This window comes from Bos indicus x Bos taurus, chromosome 5, assembly GCF_003369695.1.
Source record: "Bos indicus x Bos taurus breed Angus x Brahman F1 hybrid chromosome 5, Bos_hybrid_MaternalHap_v2.0, whole genome shotgun sequence".
Classification (NCBI taxonomy): domain Eukaryota; kingdom Metazoa; phylum Chordata; class Mammalia; order Artiodactyla; family Bovidae; genus Bos; species Bos indicus x Bos taurus.
In genome coordinates, this window is record NC_040080.1 from 84855372 (window position 1) to 84874674 (window position 19303).

Genomic DNA, 19303 nt, shown 5'->3' on the forward strand with positions numbered 1-19303 from the left:
ATATTGATTTCTACCATTTAAGTAAGGCAGAGGGGGAGGTAAGGAAGGCATGGATTGGAAGCACTGTTGTAATCAAAGAATTATCATAGAGACAGTGAACTGGAAAGAGAGGAGAGGTGGTTGATGACTGGGATGTTAGACACTGAGATTTTGAGAGCAGCAGTTATTCATAATGACATAATCTAAAGTGTGACCATAAGAGTTGGCAACGGAGCTCAGGGAGAAGGCTAAGGAAAAGACTGTAGGAGAAAAGGTCAAGGAACTACAAAATATTCAGGCATTGGATGGATTTTCCACATGAACAGGAATAGTGATAGAAAGAAGAATGTAAGTTAGATGTTAAATTCTTCACCAAATGAGGAAGACTGACCAGGAGATTACTGCAAGAAGGAAGGACATACACAGTCAGTAGCCTTAATCCAAATATAGGTTACCAACCTGTCCCAGTTTGCCTAGAACTTGCCCAGTTTTAATACTGAAAGTCCTACCTCCTGGACCTCCATGAGCTAAAGATTTTGAGAGAGAAGACAGAATGAGCTATTTCCTGAAAGTTGCAATAAAAACATAATACCTGCTCTATCTCCAGGCTCTGTGTGATAATGGATGTTTTAAATTCTAAATTAAAATAAACCTGTCATCTGCCAGGTAAAACTACTTTATTTAACTCCTCATCTCAGAATAGGATGCTTTGCTCACATTCGCTAATTTGTTCAAGGCAAAGATTTCCAACTCATTTTCCTCCCATTTTGCCTGACTCATTCCCTTAAGGGCAATGATCCTGTTTCCTATCTCGTCAAACCTATTATGCTCTATAAGCTAGAGCTAATTTCCTATGATCAATCAGTGTTCTAAGTGCCTGAATAGGTCCGATGGAAAATATTGTTTGGTTGACAAAATCATATCCCACTAAAGAGCGTGAGCACTTGGGAAATGTCTGATATTGCAATATCATCTTAATCCCACATGTCTGAAATGAGAAATGTCTCTGCTACAGTAAGATCTGCATCTCCCACCCCTCTGTTTCAAAGACTTCTAGGTTAGGGAATGGAGAACTACAGCATTTCACAGATAGGAAAAACTTGAAAGACACTTTAGGAGTGACTAAAGAGTCAGGGAAACAATCTTCTTTGATTGAATCTTTGCATGATCTTTCCACTCAGATAATGCACTAAATGTAGTTTTGCCTGGCTGCAAATACTGCATGGTATTTTCCAATTTGTTTTATTACATGGACAAAATCTGTGGCATATCAAATGATTTCAAAATAGTATGTGCAAAGAGAAAGGCTGAAAGAATAATTGAAAAATAATCCAAAAGTTGCAATGAGAACATTAGGCTGGTCTGAGCTGTCTTCCAGGTCTTTCTTGCCTTTTAATCATACTCTTCTGCCTCCTTGCTCCTATCACTAAGTTTCTCAAAAGCAAAGCCTATATATCTTCAGCTCCAACTCATTACTTGGCTTGCAATCTGACATCAGCCCACATTCTATAAAAAGGTCACTAATAACTACTTTAATAGTCATTTCTAAGAAAATCCCAGTTTCCTATACTTGGCGCTAGTGGTAAAGAACCTGCCTGCCAATGTAGGAGGCGTAAAAGACGTGGGTTCAATCCCTGGGTCAGGAAGATCCCCTAGAGAAGGAAATGGCAACCCACTCCAGTATTCTTGCCTGGAGAATCCCATGGACAGAGGGGCCTGGTGGGCTACAGTCCATGGGGTCTCAAAAGAGTCAAACATGACGGAAACAACTTAATACTTTTACTATTTTGAGCATATAAGGAATGAACTATGTAACTAAATATGAGCTAACTTTTGTAGTGTGTGTGTTAGTTACACACATTATAAATCTAACAAAAGTCCTTTGATAGAAACCACATATCCTAATTTGAGGTTTAAACTTTGATCTCTATAAATTTAGCACCCATCCCTCCTTGAAATTTCAGCAACACTTAAAATCATTTGCTATCTCTTCCTCGTGAAATTATCTCACCCCTGTCCTATTTTTCAAACCTAAATGTCAACTTATCCTACTTATCCTACCTCCACCAGAGGTCTGACAGTTATTCCTTTTCATTGACTTCCACACAGTAGCTTCTCAATCATCTTAATTGCCAACTTCTGGTTTATCTAGAATATTATTGCCTAATTAATCTTCCAAACTCAATGTTACAACATCCTTTATCCAGAAATCTTTAAGAGCCTCCTACTGTGTGGCAAAATTTATATATTTCTCTGATGATACTTATCTTACAATCAAATCACACCTCTTAGATCCTAAAATCAGAAATAAGAAAGTCATGAATAATCAAAAATAAAATAAAAATAAAAATTACCTTGGAAAAGTCCTTCGACAGGCATTCCACTGGAGACCACGAGTTTGTTCAGCACAAGTTTTTCCTCCAGCTTTGGAACAGATTCCTGTTTCTTTGGTTGAGCACCAGATGAAGTAGTTGGCTTGCTTTTAGGGTCCATTATATATGAAAAATGCATACATGCATATCTTTAAAAGTTAGAATCACACTCAGCTCAGTGATATGCTTGAACTTGAGAGGCCCCACAGAACAGAGACATGAGGGAACCACAGATTCACGTCTTTCCTTCCATACTTACTTCAGATAATCACTGAATGATGGACACTATTGCCAGCACCATTTAAGTTGTAATTTTTCTATTTCTAGGATTGCTTAGTTTGCTTCCATTTTGCTAAGATGATGGAATTCTACTGTACATCCTCTTTAAAGGTTATCTAGATACTTTACTTCTCCCCACAAACTCTGAGGTTTGGAATCATGTCATATTCTTATTTGTCTCTTCTACAGCACTTAACACTGTTAATTGGTCTATTTTAAATATAATAATAAAATAATATCAATAAACTCCAGTGGAGGCAGTAAAATAAACTTATAATTGCTATCTATATTTGATAGCCAAAATACATATGTTAAAGTATACATATATTTAAATAGACATATGTTTATATTCCAAAATAATAAGAATAATCTAGAGTTACTGTATTAATGTGACCCTATAGACTGTAGCCCCCCAGGTTCTTCTGTCCAGGGGGTTTTCTAAGCAAGAATACTGCAGTGGGTTGCCATTTCCTCTTCCAGGGGATCTTCCCGACCCAGGGATCGAACCCATGTCTCCTGCATTTGGCCGGGGGATTCTTTACCACTGAGCCACCTGAGAAGCCATTAAGTTAATAATAAGGAAATTGCTGTACTAGGTCATCATGATTATATTAAAGGGAAATTTTACATTCCTACATTAAAACATGTAAGGCTTGCCAATGTTATTTTAAATATACCCCATAAATACACTCCAAGATATCCCAGAAATCATAATTATACCACCCTATGTAATCGAAGGATATCACTAGAGCTATTCAAATATTTACCTTGGGGAAGTAGATGTTCAGAGCTGCTTCTGGGAATCAATTTAAATAAACTACCCTGTGCATTTTGACGGACATAAAATAAATGTTGGACTTGCTGCCACATCGTCTAGATACCTGTATTGGATTCTTCCTGAAATTTAGTAATAGAGTCTACCCTGTAGCATCCGAAAGTGCACACTTGGCAGGTTTGAGAAGTCATCTTGAGTTGGGGCAGTGCTTGTGGACATACCCCAGAAGGCACCCAAAGGGAAGTATAAGGGTGACTCTAGGTGGTGTCACACAGCCTTTCTTCCCTGGGCAACACCCGCGGAGCTTTGAGAATGTTCCTGGGAACATAGCTCCCCCGAGGCAAAGTTAGCGCTTCTAACCGACCACTAGAGGACTCAGGGGGATCCTTAATGCATGCTGCCCTCTGGGGGTCGCGGAAGGAAACAGCTCCAGGGCTGTGATGAAGTTTACTTGCCGACACAAACCAGCATCCGGCACTGAGGCTGAAATACTGGAACATAGAGAGATGGATCTCAGTTATTTGAAGCTAGGTGAAGATGTCTTCTGGGTCACTAATGCCTGACTTGCTTAGTCGAGAAACAAATTCCCACCTAGAAATTTTTACTCGTATCCAAATATGTTGCCCTGAAGGAGAAAAATTGTATGTCAGAATTAGAAAATAATAAGATATAATATATACTGGCTTTGAGATTAGACAGATGTATTCAAATTCCAGCTTGGCCGTTTACTAGCATGATATGATGAATAATGTATTTGATCTAATTTTCAGTTTCCTTATTTGGAAAAGGAATAGTACCTGGTATAGACGATGCTTCAAAAACAGAATCTATTTGATAAAGGAAGTTGTACTTGTTTTTTATTTTTATTTAACTTAATACAACTGGACTCTCTGATACTCTGGGTGTATTCAGTGCTGTCTCCAGCTACCTTTGATAAAATCTGACATCTCTGTCAGGATCCATCCAGACTCCAGACCAGTAAGAACCAGACCTGGTGAAATGTGAGGTGCCCCAGAAAAATGTACTGCTCCTAAACCTGCGGTGTTTTGTACTTTGGGCATTGAGGTTTAATAGTTCTCATGAATATCGGATGGTAGCCTATCTTTCTAACATTTTCCCACTTATGTAGTTAATATGTCTAACTGCAACTTTCATCTGCATACCTCTGGTTTCTCAACGGACGTGTGGCCTCATCATGAATTACAGACGCCAGAACCAGCAGTGGGAAGGCATGTAGTGGGAAGGTCAACCTGCCTAACCGACCTCTGCCAGTTTCACCTGGTACTGGTTTCTGCACCGAGGCTCTGTGAAAAGGACATGTGCTTAGAGCTTTGCTCTTTAGTTTTTTCTTTCCATCTTCTTTTTCTTGTAATAGTAATGGATTTCCACTGGCCCACCTGTTTTACTCCTCTGGAGTCCCAAATAACCAGGAGCATGTATTTTCAGAATATCAACATAGGAGGTAAGTGGTATGGTAATTAATTAATGGCCCATGAATTGCAAAGGGTAATAAATAGTCCTACACTATTAATAATAATAGTAATACACTAAATAAATAGTAATACACTAAAATTTAGACCTTGTTAGACCTCAAAGTTTCTAATAGATAGACACCGATATTCATCTTAAAGTATTTAAAGTACTTCCATCTCCTCTCTGGTCTCACTTTAGTAGTCTACGTTGCATAAAAGATACTGATTTATAAATTAATGAATTTGTTGAGGAAGAAAATTTATTTGACTGGATGTTTGTCAATATTGCTATTTAAAAAACTACTCAAATACTGCACTGGTACATTTTGTCCTACAACAATAAGCACTCTATCATTATGTGAAACAGAGAATTTGCCACAGCAGTCAATTATAAAAACTAATCTTTGAATTACATTGAATTAAACATCAAAGGATTAAATGCCAGAAAAGGTAACATTTTTCATTTCCTTGTAGTTATAAAACTGTAACTCTGGAAAATGTTTTTCCAGGAGTTTACTGCTTTTTCAAGTCACTGTCGTCAGATTTTGACATAAACTATTTCAGGCACCCAATTTAGAAAACAAGCAGCTATTAAATGTCCAAAATGCCTATTGCCATAAATGGTTTAATAACAGAATAATGTTAATGTGTTTGCCTCTGCCTCCTTCTCAAAAGGTAGGCAGTTCAAGGTATGTTTATTCATTTTTACAAATATATTTCCCTATTCTGTCAAAAAGAGAAGCATAATTCAATTGAAGCACATCAGAACTGTGCTTCCTTATACCATATAATGTGACAAGCTATAAATAAAATGAACTTTTTATGAATACATTATGCATGGGATTTGTTCCCAGGGTTGCATATAAAGAGTATTTTAATGACATACATTTTTTCTAGGTAACCAAAAGCAAGCTGCGATTTCAACAATCCATAGACTGAACATAAAGCAATTTTAAAGTGTCCTGGCACAAATTCAGCCATCTTGGCACCTGAAATATTGACATGACAACACGGTAACCTTCACCTAGAAAATTATCCCCTTAGGAAATTATGTTGGCCACCATGGACTTCTTTGTAATACTTGAAGTATTTATTTCATGTGAGTAGAATGTCTATTTCAGGTTTCTTCACATGGCATCTATCACGGCATATCCTTTAGCTATAAATGCACATATACAATTATTATTTGATAAAGTTATATGAACAATTGGAAAACATAATAGGCCCCAAAATTGTATAATTTAGTAGGGAAAATAACAAACAAAAAACCATGCATAATGTCAAAATGATCACAATATAGTTTATTAAAAGGCTGGATTTAAATAAAGGATAATCCTGATTTCTCAGAAAGAAAAGAATATATTTTTAGAAAAACCTGGAAGAAATTCAAGAAAATGTTAGTAATAGATATCTTTTGTGGGGGTGCATATTCTTTCTTTGTATGTTTCTGTATTTTTACTTTCTCTACCATAAATGTTCATTGTTTTTTGGAGACAAAATAACATTCCTTTTAAACAAACCTACCAAATGCCAAGGCACTAGGTGTATGGCATAAAACAAAAAACTAAGTCCCAGCCCTATTCACAGAGCTTATGTTCTTCAAGGGGGTGTGGGGTTGGAGCAGGGAGTGACAGACAGTAACCAAATAAATGTGTAAATAAATAGAATATTAGTGTTACGAAGGGGAAAAGCACATTAAGAAGATAGGGACATACAGGGAATGGGAAAGTGTGATTTTATACAGGGTGGTCAGGGAAGGCTTTGTTAACGTGTCAACATATAGGAAGGGAAGAAGAGCAGAAAGCAAAGAGCTCAGAGTGATCTAGAAGAAGAAAGTGAAAGAAGAAAAAGAAAGAAAGAAGAAAAAACAAGTGAAAAATCCATGATGCAGAAGTGTATTCGCATGTTTGAGGAAGGGTGAGAGCTGCAGTTCAGAGTGAGCTGGTATGAAATGGTATATGTAATGAGCTCAGAGGAGTAGCCCGGAATCAGGGCTTGAGACATTGGCAAGACATCATCTTAGGGAGACTATGTGGGCCTTTATTTGAATAGAGATGAAGAAGAAGATAGAGGGACTAGGGACATAGCAGACTAGGCATTTACAACTGGCCTCCTATTCACTCCTCCTGGAGTAAGAAGATGAACTCCAGGCTGTCCATTCATTACCAGCCTCTTGTTTACCTTTCCTGAAGCAAGAGACAAATGGACTCCAGGACTACATCTTTATGACTGGATTTCGGTCTATATTTTGAGATCTACACTTCAATATAAAAACCAGCAAGACGAACTTCCTTGGTGGTCCAGTGGTTAAGAATCTACCTTGAGATGCAGGGGATGTGGGTTTGATCCCTGGTCAGGGAACTAAGATCCCACATGCTGGAGAACCACAATGAAAGTCCCTGCATGACGCAGAGAAGATCCCATGTGCCACAGCTAAGACCTGCCTCAGTCAGAGAGATAAATACATATCCTTCAGAAAACAGCAACAGCAATAGGGTAAATAATCAGATATTGGGCATTTTTATGGCAGGGACAGAGTGCGACTAAGCCCTGTTAAAAGAGGAGGGAGATCACACACCTCAAGCAAAGGAAACATTTCACATGTGCAGAAAGACTCCTTGGTGGTCAGAAGGAGGGGGCACCATCCCATAATATGTGAAGCTAATACATGATCCCATAGGCCTCTGGGCTAGAATCCATCTTGGAAAAATGTCCCACACGCCTGTTGAGGAGGGTCCTAGGGCAGGTCAGTTGTGGAAAAAGAAATCAGATTAATTGGTTAAAGGTAAAGACCCAGAAGAACTGACCTATATAAATGATTTAACTACCTCATTACTGTACTCTTCCTCACTGGGGATCAGGAAGATCCCCTGGAGAAGGAAATGGCAACCCACTCCAGCATTCTTGCCTGGGAAATCCCATGGACAGAGGAGCCAGGCAGACTAGAGTCCATGGGGTCGCAAAGAGTCGGACACAACTGAGTGACTTCACTTTCTTTCTTTTTCTTGCTCACTGTGGGGATGCACACACCCTTTCTCTTTGGGTGTGCATCTCTGCTTTGCTTCTATCTTAGCAAAACAAACTGTTTCTCTCTGTGCTCTCATTTGGTGTTGTGCTATGTCTCTAATAATGAGCTTTGTACCTGCATTTACAGTTTGCCTCCTTGAGAAATGCATTTTTCACTAGGGGCAAAGATCTAGGGAAAAATAGCTTCTAACCTCTCACTCTTGCTGGTCTAGTGGCCAGGATTCCTGGCTTTCATCCAGGCTACCCAGGTTCAATTCCTGGGCAGGGAATTAAGATATCACTTATGTCACCACCTCAGTGAGATCATGGACACCCTTGCTACTGTGTGCAAATAGGCTGCAAAGGGCACAGATGGAAGCTAGGAGACAAATCAGAAGTTGGAACAGAGCTCTAGAGAGACATGAAGGTGGTTTGGATCAGAATGGTACCTGTAATGGTACCTGAGAAGTGATCAGATACCAAAGGACACTCCACACTTAGGATGAACAGATAAGGGCTTTGGGGGTTGTTCACAATGAAGTTAAAAGGTATATTTGTATGGGTTAATTGTATGTGTCAACTTGACTAGGTTAGGGGATGTAGTAAAACTGGTAAAAACACTTCTGGGTTAGCATTTGAATCTGCAGACTGAATGAAGTCAATGGCCCTCACAAGATCTAATCCTCTGAGGGTCTGAGTAGAACAAAAAAGCAGAGGACAGACTCATTCGCTACCTCTGCTTGAACTAGGGCATCTCTTCTCAGTCAGCAGTGTTCCTGGTTCTCAGGCTGAGTACACTGCTGGCTTTGTGTTCTCTAGCTTGCTGACAGCAGATTGTGAGACTTCTCAGCCTTCATAATTACATGAGCCAATTCCTATAATTGTTATTGAGTCCAAGTTCGGGTCTGCTCACTGGAGGACTGGCCAATTGTCAGGAGACAAGCTGTTGAGGCAAGGAATAGAGACTTTATTTGGAAAGCTGGGCATCTGAGAAGATGGCAGACTGATGTCCTAGAGCACCATCTCAGGGTCTGGATTGTTGTTGTTCGTTAGCTCAGTTGTGTCCGAGTCTTTGCAACCCCATGGACTGCATCGCGGCAGGCTTCCCTGTCCTTCAGCATCTCCTGGAGCTTGGTCAAATTCATGTCCACTGAGTCAGTGATGCCATCCAACCATCTCATCCTCTGTTGACCCCTTCTCTTCCTGCTTTCAATCTTTTCCAGCGTCTGGGTCTTTTCCAAAGAGTCAGCTTTTCACATCAGGTGGCCAAAGTATTGGAGCTTCAACTTCAGCATCAGTCCTTCCAATGAATATTCAGGGTTGATTTCCTTTAGGATTGACTGGTTTGATCTCCTTGCTGTCCAAGGGAATTCTCAAGAGTCTTCTATGGCTAAATGATACAGAGGGTCTGGATGCCAGTTTCTTTTATAGAACAGAGATGGAGAGGAGGTGAGGATGTAAAGTAAAAAGACCATAAGCTTTGCAAAGTATCTCTAGCTTAGTCAACATCAGAAAGGGGATGTGCTACTTTCTTCTTTTGTTGCAGCCATTCACAGGTAGGCAGGGTCACAATGTCTCCTCTGTGAGCTGAACAAAGGCACTTTAACATTCAGGCAGAGGGGCAGGGCTTCTTAAGGCAGATCATTGTATATGCTTATAACTATAGACAGTATCCTTTTAGTGATTATAATATTAATAACAAAAGCAACAAAAAGATCCAATATAGAGTCATATTTTGCTCTTCCCTGTTACATAATAAATCTCCTCATGTAAGATATATATCTGTGCATGCGTGCTAAGTCACTTCAGTCATGTCCAACTCTTTGTGACCCCATGGACTGTAGCCCTCCAGGCTCCTCTGTCCCTGGGATTCTCCAGACAAGAATACTAGAGTGGGTTGCCATGCTCTCCTCCAGGGGATCTCCCTGACCCAGAGATCAAACTCTCATCCCTTACTTCTCCTGCATTGGCAAGCGGGTTCTTTACCACTAGACGCACGTAGGAAACCCCTTAAGATATTTTACTGGTTCTCTGTCTCTGGAGAAATCCTAACACAGTATATTTCCTTTGATGAAAGGTCTAATGTTTAATAACTAAATGGCTCAGTTTTCTACGTCTTAGTGGTCAACAACTGGTCTTAGTTTCAACAACCTCCTCCAAAAATATATTGAGTTCTTATTTTAGCACAGGAAGAATTAGTAAAAATTTACTTTTTTCCAATTATTCATAGGAAGACTTTAACCAGGTACAGTTAATTTTTCACACTATCTACATTCTTGCTAGTTGTTGAAGAATTAGTATCAGACATCCAATGAAGACTCAAACAAGCTTTTCTAAAATGCAATAGTCATCTATTAAACATTCTAAAATTCCAAAGTGAGAAAATGGATTTTGCAACTTAAATGTCTTCCCTGTTTTCAGAGAACTAGTTTAGAGATGGCCACATGCTAACCCATGGGATAGGTTTTCTTAGTAGAGTGATTTAAGCCTCCAGTTCTTAAAAAACATTCCAAATGATATTGAAAAAAAAAAAAAAGTCACCTTTGTAAAAAAAAAAAAAAAAAAAGGCTATATTTTAAATGTCAGTTAAAAATATGGAGTAGAAGAGTTTAAAAGCTAAAACTTCAAATTTCAAAACAGATGGCTTGGGTTGAGTCCCTGCTTACCCTTAACCAACTGTGTGACCTTGAACCTGTTACTTAAGCTCTCTGAGCCTCAGTTTTCTCAATTGTAAAGTGTTACAAAAGTTCATGCCTCTAAAATCATTCTGAAAGGTTTATGAATTCCAGAAGTCTCCTGGATATCAGGGTCTGGGCTTTCCTTTAGCCCCCAGTTTTTCACTCCAGCCAAGTTTCCACCTTTTGGTCTCCCAAATGTGACAGCTTCTGATTACTATGCCTAGATGATTTATTTCACAGCAGAAGAAAGATATACAAGAAGCATCCTTTGAAAGCAGATACTCATTTCTCGTTCTCTTTAGTGCTGCTAATCTTCAGCTACATCTTCCCAGTTCCTGGTTATTGAATTGTTTTCAGTGTTAACTACGTTTATCCAGCTTCTGCTTTCTGCCAGGCACAATTTTAGGCACTTTCATTCATTTATCTCATTTAATTTTAATAGAAACCTTAAATGAATGGTGTTATTTTTCAAAAGTAGGCACAATAGTGATCCCCAAAGGTGTCCATGCTCTAAATATCAAGTTCTATAGTTATGTTATTTTACATGGCAAAGGGGACTCACAGATGTGATTAAGGTTAAGGATCTTGAGATGAGGAAATTTTCCTGGATTATCCCAAGGGGGTATGAACCCCCTTGGGGTAAGCTCAGTGAGACTCTTAGACTTCTGGCCTCCAGAACTGTTAAGATAGCAAATTTGTGTTATATTAAGCCAATAAGTTTGTGGTAGTTTGTTACAGTAGCAATAGGAAATCAATATGCATCCTTTCTCATGTAATTTTAAAACTCTGTGTATGGTTAGGCCACTCAAGATAGCTGTTCTCTTGCTCTCTGTACACCCTCTGCTCAACCAGTGCCTGCTTTACCAAAACCCTACTCACATGACAGACCTGCCTACATACTTGTCCCTGATCTAGCTAGTGACTGCCCTTATCAAAGGAGTGATGAGGGCTGTGCCCCTCCGTTAGTTTCCCTAGTAACCAGCCAGTCAACCTGATGGCAGATTCCCCTATAGCTGGTAATCTCTCCTCCCCTGGGAGCAAACACTGCTGTCATGTCTGCTGCACACAGGGTGGGGGGAGGGGTTGTCGCTGCAGGACCTTGTTTCCAACAAGTAAGCTCCCCTTGTCCATCAAACCATTGGTGTCTCTGTCACCTGGCTCCAGCCTCCTCCTCCAGCCTTGAAGCTAGACAAGTACAGGCCTTGCAGGACTGTGTGCTCCAGTGCAACACTTAGAGAAATAAATTCTGTTCTAACTTTCACTCAGCCTCACCTTCTGGGTCCCCTCTCCCTTCACTTTGCCGTCAGTCTTTGTTGTCTCAGGTCTGCTGCTGCTGCTGCTAAGTCGCTTTAGTCGTGTCCGACTCTGTGCGACCCTATAGATGGCAGCCCACCGCCACTACCTTTTCTCTAATGTTCTATCACACACATGTTAAGCATGGACTATTACCTCTTTGATGTTGATATCAAATATCACATCTTTTATCTATCCCTCATCAGTGGTATATGCTGCTGCTGCTGCTGCTGCTAAGGCACTTCAGTCGTGTCCGACTCTGTGCAACCCCATAGATGGCAGCCCACCAGGCTCCCCCATCCCTGGGATTCTCCAGGCAAGAACACTGGAGTGGGTTGCCATTTCCTTCTCCAATGCATGAAAGTGAAAAGTGAAAGTGAAGTCGCTCAGTCGTATCCGACTCTTAGCGACCCCATGGACTGCAGCCCACCAAAAGGCTCCTCCGTCCATGGGATTTTCCAGGCAAGAGTGCTGGAGTGGGGTGCCATTGCCTTCTCTGGCATATGTGCAGATATTAACTATACAGAAAAAAAATATCATCATAGACTTTAACTAAAAGATAATATGTTGTACCTTACATGTGTGTGCCCAGTTGCTCAGTCATGTCCAACTCTTTGTGACCCCATGGACTGTAGCCCACCAGGCTCCTCTGTGTGTGGAAATTTCCAGGCAAGAATACTGGAGTGGGTTGCCATTTCCTTCTCCAAGGTATCTTCCCCACCCAGGGATTGAACCCACATCTCCTGAGTTGGTGGCAGATTCTTTACCATTGGAACTACCTGGGAAGCCCAGTACCTTAAATATGTAAATAACCATAATAAATTGAAATCTAGTTGATTTGCAAAGACCTTAACTAAGACTATTTAATTGACTAGCTCTACCAGACTTCAGGCAATAAAGCCTCCAGATTGGGCCCTTGGACACATGCTTTGGTATGACTGGCTTTTCCACCTGGGTCTGATGAAAAAGTGAAAGTGTTAGTTACTCAGTCATGTCTGACCACATGGACTGTAGCCTTCCAGGCTCCTCTGTCCATGGAATTCTCCAAACAAAATTATTGGTAGCCATTCCATTCTCCAGGGGATCTTCCTGGCCCAGGTCTCCTGCATTGCAGGCAGATTCCTTACCATCAGAGCCATTAGGGAATCTCCCACCTGGGTCTGGGAGATGTCAGCTTGGCCATTCACTACAAGAAACCTACATGGAAAAGATCCATTCTGGCCTCAGGCCTAAAACCACATTTTCTCATTTTAGATTTACCATAAAACCCTGTACTTGGGAAATTATTGATTTGTCATTATAAAAGATGAAACCTTGATTCTACCAGTACATGAATAAAAGAAATAAAAATTCTATCCAGCTTGTGCATATATCATACTGGATGTAATTAATTGTATGGGTATCTGTCTATCCTTTAAACTGAACCACGAGTTCCCTGAATGCCCTGTTCAATGCTGTATTCTCAGCACCCAACGTAGTCCATATCACTGTGAGAAGACTCAGTAAATCTTGGATAATTAATTATTAATTTATTTATGAAACAATAGGGCAGATGAGGGGTAAGTCAATTTTGTAAGTTTGTCTTTGCTCCTTCCCTGGCAGTGCCTTTCTTTTATGTGTGGGCACTCGTTTTCTTTTTCTATCCCCTTCCAATGCTCCCTCATCATATCCCATGGTCCTCTCATGACCTTCCCTTTGTAGGGGCCAACCCACTCCAGTACTCTTGCCTGGAGAATCCCAGGGATGGGGGAGCCTGGTGGGCTGCCGTCCATGGGGTCGCACAGAGTCAGACACGACTGAAGCGACTTAGCAGCAGCTGCCTCCAGCTCAGTTCAATCCTGTACTTTCCCATCTAGGGAGGATGAAGAATATGATGTTTGGTTTTTGATGTTTGGCTAGAACTGACTGTTACAGAAAAGGACTTCCCTGGGGGCTCAGATGGTAAAGAATCTATCTGCAATGCAGTAGATCCGGGTTTAATCCTGGGTCAGGAAGATCCCCTGAAGAAGGGAATGGCTACCCACTTCAGTGTTCTTGCCTGGAGAATTCCATGCAGAGAGGAGTTACAGTCCATGGGGTCGCAAAGAGTCGGATGCAACTGAGCAAGTAAGCACACATACACACTATTACAAAACGGCTGTAATTCTCTGGACCAGGCAAATGTTTAGAGGTGACCTGTTTACTTCTGGGTGTTTTTGAAACTTTATCAGAAACACTTCTGCTGGGCTGCTTGAGCTATAACTTCAATGAGGGAAACAATACCTCTTATTCACTTAATCCCTTTCCCCTCAGTCCCTGGATTTTGGTTTTACCCCCTATGCAGAGTCTCTTCCAGGAAATTCTCTTGGACAGGACTTCCAGTGGCTCCAGACAGCTCTCTTCGCTCTTTGGACCATATCTAGTCTACAAGGAACAGTCACATATCTAACCCACAGCTAGAGGTGAGTGCATTTACTTCCCAGATACAGCAACTTGTGCTTACTCTTCCACAAAGTGGCTCACAGCAATGTCTCCTACACAATTAGACCTCAGCTCTGGGTCTCCCACAATCCAAGAGATACATCTCAAACTCCTGAAATAGTGGCACTGGAACCCCTCTGCTCCAGGCTTAAAATAAAGGTAATAAAAATCTCCATTCTACATCCTTAAAGGAGAGTATTGATAAAACAACTTGACAAAATTTCTCTCTTAAGAAATCTTTTCACGTATACTTCCTTTTTTTACTTTCCACCTTTGGCATCAATAGGAGATTCAGTCTTACCACTTTGCCCGAGACTGTCCCAGTTTTAGCACTGAAAATCCTGCATCCTGGTAAGCCCCTCAGTTCCAGGCAACGTGACAGTGGATAACCCTGCCACTAGGTAAAAGGTCCGAAAGTCACAAAACTGATGTTTTGTTCACATGCGTCCAGAATCTTCATTTTGATGTGGCACCCTAGCACAGTGTATCAATATTATTTTATTGTCTTGTTATCAAGTCAAAGCTCACTCTGCTCACTGCACAACAAATCAATAAGTTGGAGACAAGGTGTTGAGGCAAGGAATACAACTTTATTCAGAAAGCCAGTAGACCAAGAAGATGGCAGACTAACATCTCAAAATAGCCATCTTATCAGGGTCTGGATGCCAGGTTCTTTTATCAAATAGAGATGGGAAAAGGTAAGGAAGTAAAGCAAAAAGGCCATTAATCTTGAAAATATGTCCTGGAATGGCCAACCTTATGTAGGGAATGTGTTCGTTTCTTCTCCTAGCGATGGCACCCCACTCCAGTACCCTTGCCTGGAAAATCCCATGGATGGAGGAGCCTGGTGGGCTGCCGTCTATGGGATCACACGGAGTCAGACACGACTGAAGTGACTTAGCAGCAGCAGCAGCAGCCACCCACAGGTGGACAGGGTCCTGAACAAAGGTATTTTGGTTTAACATTCAGGCAGAAGGACAGGGTTCCCCCAAAGCAGACTATTATATATGGATAGTATGCTTTTAGTGAACAAAAGCAACAGAAAGCAAAACTTAAATAAAACAGATCCAACATGAAGTCAAAATTGGTTCTTCCCTGTAATTGCCTAAAACTTTCAGCTTAATATCCCATTACTTATGTACAGATACTTTTCATTATAGGGGACTGGACTATAAAAAGTAGGAAGTCAAGAAACAGCTGGAGTAACAGGCAAATTTGGCCTTGGAGTACAGAATAAAGCAGGGCAAAGGCTAATAGAGTTTTGCCAAAAGAACGCACTGGTTATAGCAAACACCCTCTTCCAACAACACAAGAGAAGACTCTACACATGGACATCACCACATGGCCAACACTGAAGTCAGATTTATTGTATTCTTTGCAGCCAAAGATGGAGAAGCTATATACAGTGAGCAAAAACAAGACCAGGAGCTGACTGTGGCTCAGATCATGAATTTCTTGTTGCCAAATTCAGACTTAAATTGAAGAAAGTGGGGAAAACCAGTAGACCATTCAGGTATGACCTAAATCAAATCCCTTATGATTACATAGTAGAAGTGACAAATAGATTCAAGGAATTAGGTCTGATAGACAGAGTACCTGATGAACCATGGACAGAGGTTCATGACATTGTACAGGACACAGGGATCAAGACCATCTCCAAGAAAAAGAAATGCAAAAAGGCAAAATGGCTGTCTGAGGAAGCTTTACAAATAGCTGTGAAAAGAAGAGAAGTGAAAAGCAAAGGGGAAAAGGAAAGATATAAGCATCTGAATGCAGAGTTCCAAAGACTAGCAAGGAGAGATAAGAAAGCCTTCCTCAGTGATCAATGCAAAGAAATAGAGGGAAACAACAGCATGGGAAACATTAGAGATCTCTTCAAGAAAATTAGAGATACCAAGACAACATTTTACGCAAAGATGGGCTCAATAAAGGATAGAAATGGTATGGACCTAACAGAAGCAGAAGATATTAAGAACAGGTGGCAAGAATACACAGAAGAACTGTACAAAAAAGATCTTCATGACCCAGATAATCACCATGGTGTGATCACTCACCTAGAGCCAGACATCCTGGAATGTGAAGTCAAGTGGGCCTTAGGAAGCATCACTACGAACAAAGCTAGTGGAGGTGATGGAATTCCAGTTGAGCTATTTCAAATCCTGAAAGATGATGCTGTGAAAGTGCTGCACTCAATATGCCAGCAAATTTGGAAAACTCAGCAGTGGCCACAGGACTGGAAAAGGTCAGTTTTCATTCCGATCCCAAAGAAAGGCAATGCCAAAGAATGCTCAAACTACCACGCAATTGCATTCATCTCACACGCTAGTAAAGTAATGCTCAAAATTCTCCAAGTCAGACTTCAGCAATACATGAACCGTGAACTTCCAGATGTTCAAGCTGGTTTTAGAAAAGGCAGAGGAACCAGAGATCAAATTGCCAATATCCGTTGGGTCATTGAAAAAGCAAGAGAATTCCAGAAAAACATCTATTTCTGCTTTATTAACTATGCCAAAGCCTTTGACTGTGTGGATCACAATAAACTGTGGAAAATTCTGAAAGAGATGGGAATACCAGACCACCTGACCTGCCTCTTGAGAAACCTGTATGCAGGTCAGGAAGCAACAGTTAGAACTGGACATGGAGAACAGACTGGTTCCAAATAGGAAAAGGAGTACATCAAGGCTGTATATTGTCACCCTGCTTATTTAACTTATATGCAGAGTACATCATGAGAAACGTTGGGCGGAAGAAGCACAAGCTGGAATCAAGATTGCCGGGAGAAATATCAATAACTTCAGATATGCAGATGACACCACCCTTATGGCAGAAAGTGAAGAGGAACTTAAAAGCCTCTTGATGAAAGTGAAAGAGGAGAGTGAAAAAATTTGGCTTAAAGCTTAACATTCAGAAAACTAAGATCATGGCATGTGGTCCCATCACCTCATGGCAAATAGATGGAGAAACAGTGAAAACTGTGGCTGACTTTATTTTTGGAGGGCTCCAAATCACTGCAGATTTTGACTTCAGCCATGAAATTAAAAGACGCTTACTCCTTGGAAGGAAAGTTATGACCAACCTGCTGCTGCTAAGTCACTTCAGCCATGTCCGACTCTATGCGACCCCATAGACAGCAGCCCACCAGGCTCCCCCATCCCTGGGATTCTCCAGGCAAGAACACTGGAGTGGGTTGCCATTTCCTTCTCCAATGCATGAAAGTGAAAAGTGAAAGGGAAGTCGCTCAGTCATGTCCAACTCTTCACGACCCCATGGTCTGCAGCCTACCAGACTCCTCTGTCCATGGGATTTTCCAGGCAAGAGTACTGGAGTGGGGTGCCATTGCCTTCTCTAGACAGCATATTAACAAGCAAGACATTACTTTGCCAACAAAGGTCCATCTAGTCAAAGCTATGGTTTTTCCAGTAGTCATGTATGGATGTGAGAGTTGGACTATAAAGAAAGCTGAGCTCAGAAGAATTGATGCTTTTGAACTGTGGTGTTGGAGAACACTCTTGAGAGTCCCTTGGACAGCAAGGAGATCCAACCAGTGTATCCTAAAGGAGATCAGTCCTGGGTGTTCACTGGAAGGACTGATACTGAAACTCCAATACTTTGACCATCTGATGGGAAGAGCTGACTCATTTGAAAAGACCCTGATGCTGGGAAAGAGTGAGGGCAGTAGGAGCAGGGGACAACAGAGGATGAGATGGTTGGATGGCATCACTGATTCAATGGACATGGGTTTGGGTGAACTCAAGGAGTTAGTGATGGACAGGGAGACCTGGCGTGTGGCGGTCCATGGGATTGCAAAGAGTCCAAAACGACTGAGTGACTGAACTGAACTGAACACATATACGTGTATACCAGACAGAACTATTGTGACTAGCTTCACTTTATAGAAGAATAAATGGAGAATTACAGGAATCTGTAACTTTTTCAAAGTCTCATTGTTGCTGAGAAATAGAAACAACTAGAACCCTTATACTGATATTTGTCAGTATAAGGTGGAAGGAGAAAATAACCATGAGCTAAAAACACAAAAAACTGTCCCTCTCAGTGTCTTCATCCTAAGAGGTGGCTCCCAGTTCACTGAAGAAGACATCGTTGGTTCAAAAAGGGACAAAAGTTATCTAATCCTCAAAAGAATTTATATACATTGCAGAGAGGAGAAAGTACTTTAAAAATACAAGTAAATGCTCTAAGCAAAAGAAGAATTCTCTTTCATTGTTTGCAATAGGAAATACTCAGCCTCTTAATTTTTATTTTTATGTCCTTATAACTACATAAAAATTATGTATGTATGTGTGTTTATGTATACATATAGAACTCTACAAAAACTATCTTTATATATGTGTACATATATGATATGTTAATAATTATGTATTTAAAAATGATGACAAAATGACTATAAGATAAAAAATGGTATATAAAAAGTGTAGATGGTAAAAATATACCAAAAGGTCAGCATTACTTATATCTGCATATGAAAGTTCTGTGCCATTTTTATTTCCCACTTTCTACTTTACAGTATGTTGAATGATTTTGTCACAAGCATATATTCTGTTTTTAGTTGAAAATAAAAATTTAAAGCACAGTTTAAAAAATACTGAAAAATATTTCCCAAGAATTTTCTGCAAAACTTCCCCATCTGTGGGAAAACAAGATGCCATTTTTTAAATTAAAAATAATATGAAGCATTCAGTACAGTTCTATATCATGCTTTGTTTTCTTGGTTTCAGAGTGGTTTACTATCTAGTAAGGCAGAGGCCAGTGGTGACTTTCTCTGAATTTAGTTTCTATAGCTGGCAGTGTTCACATATCAGTGAAATAGAAAAGTTGGTTTGTTCTTAGCATGAAGAGAGCAGAGAGCCAGACACAGGTTCAGTGGCAGACAACTGCCACTGGTAGTGGATGAGTAACAAAAGTATTTCATAGCCACAGTGATTCAAGTAACAGTAATGAAGCTAGTTTCAAAATCGGTCCCTCTTCTGA

General features: G+C 40.5%; 1 protein-coding gene across 1 annotated transcript in view; it reads right to left on the minus strand.

Moving 5' to 3' along the window:
• NELL2 (neural EGFL like 2) overlaps positions 1-2352 on the minus strand; it is a 462863-nt gene extending 460511 nt beyond the window's left edge. Inside the window, exon 1 of the mRNA XM_027542640.1 lies at positions 2334-2352. The gene's annotated coding sequence lies outside the window, so the exon portion shown is untranslated. The remainder of the gene's footprint in view (positions 1-2333) is intronic.
• Between the last annotated feature and the right edge of the window lie 16951 nt (positions 2353-19303).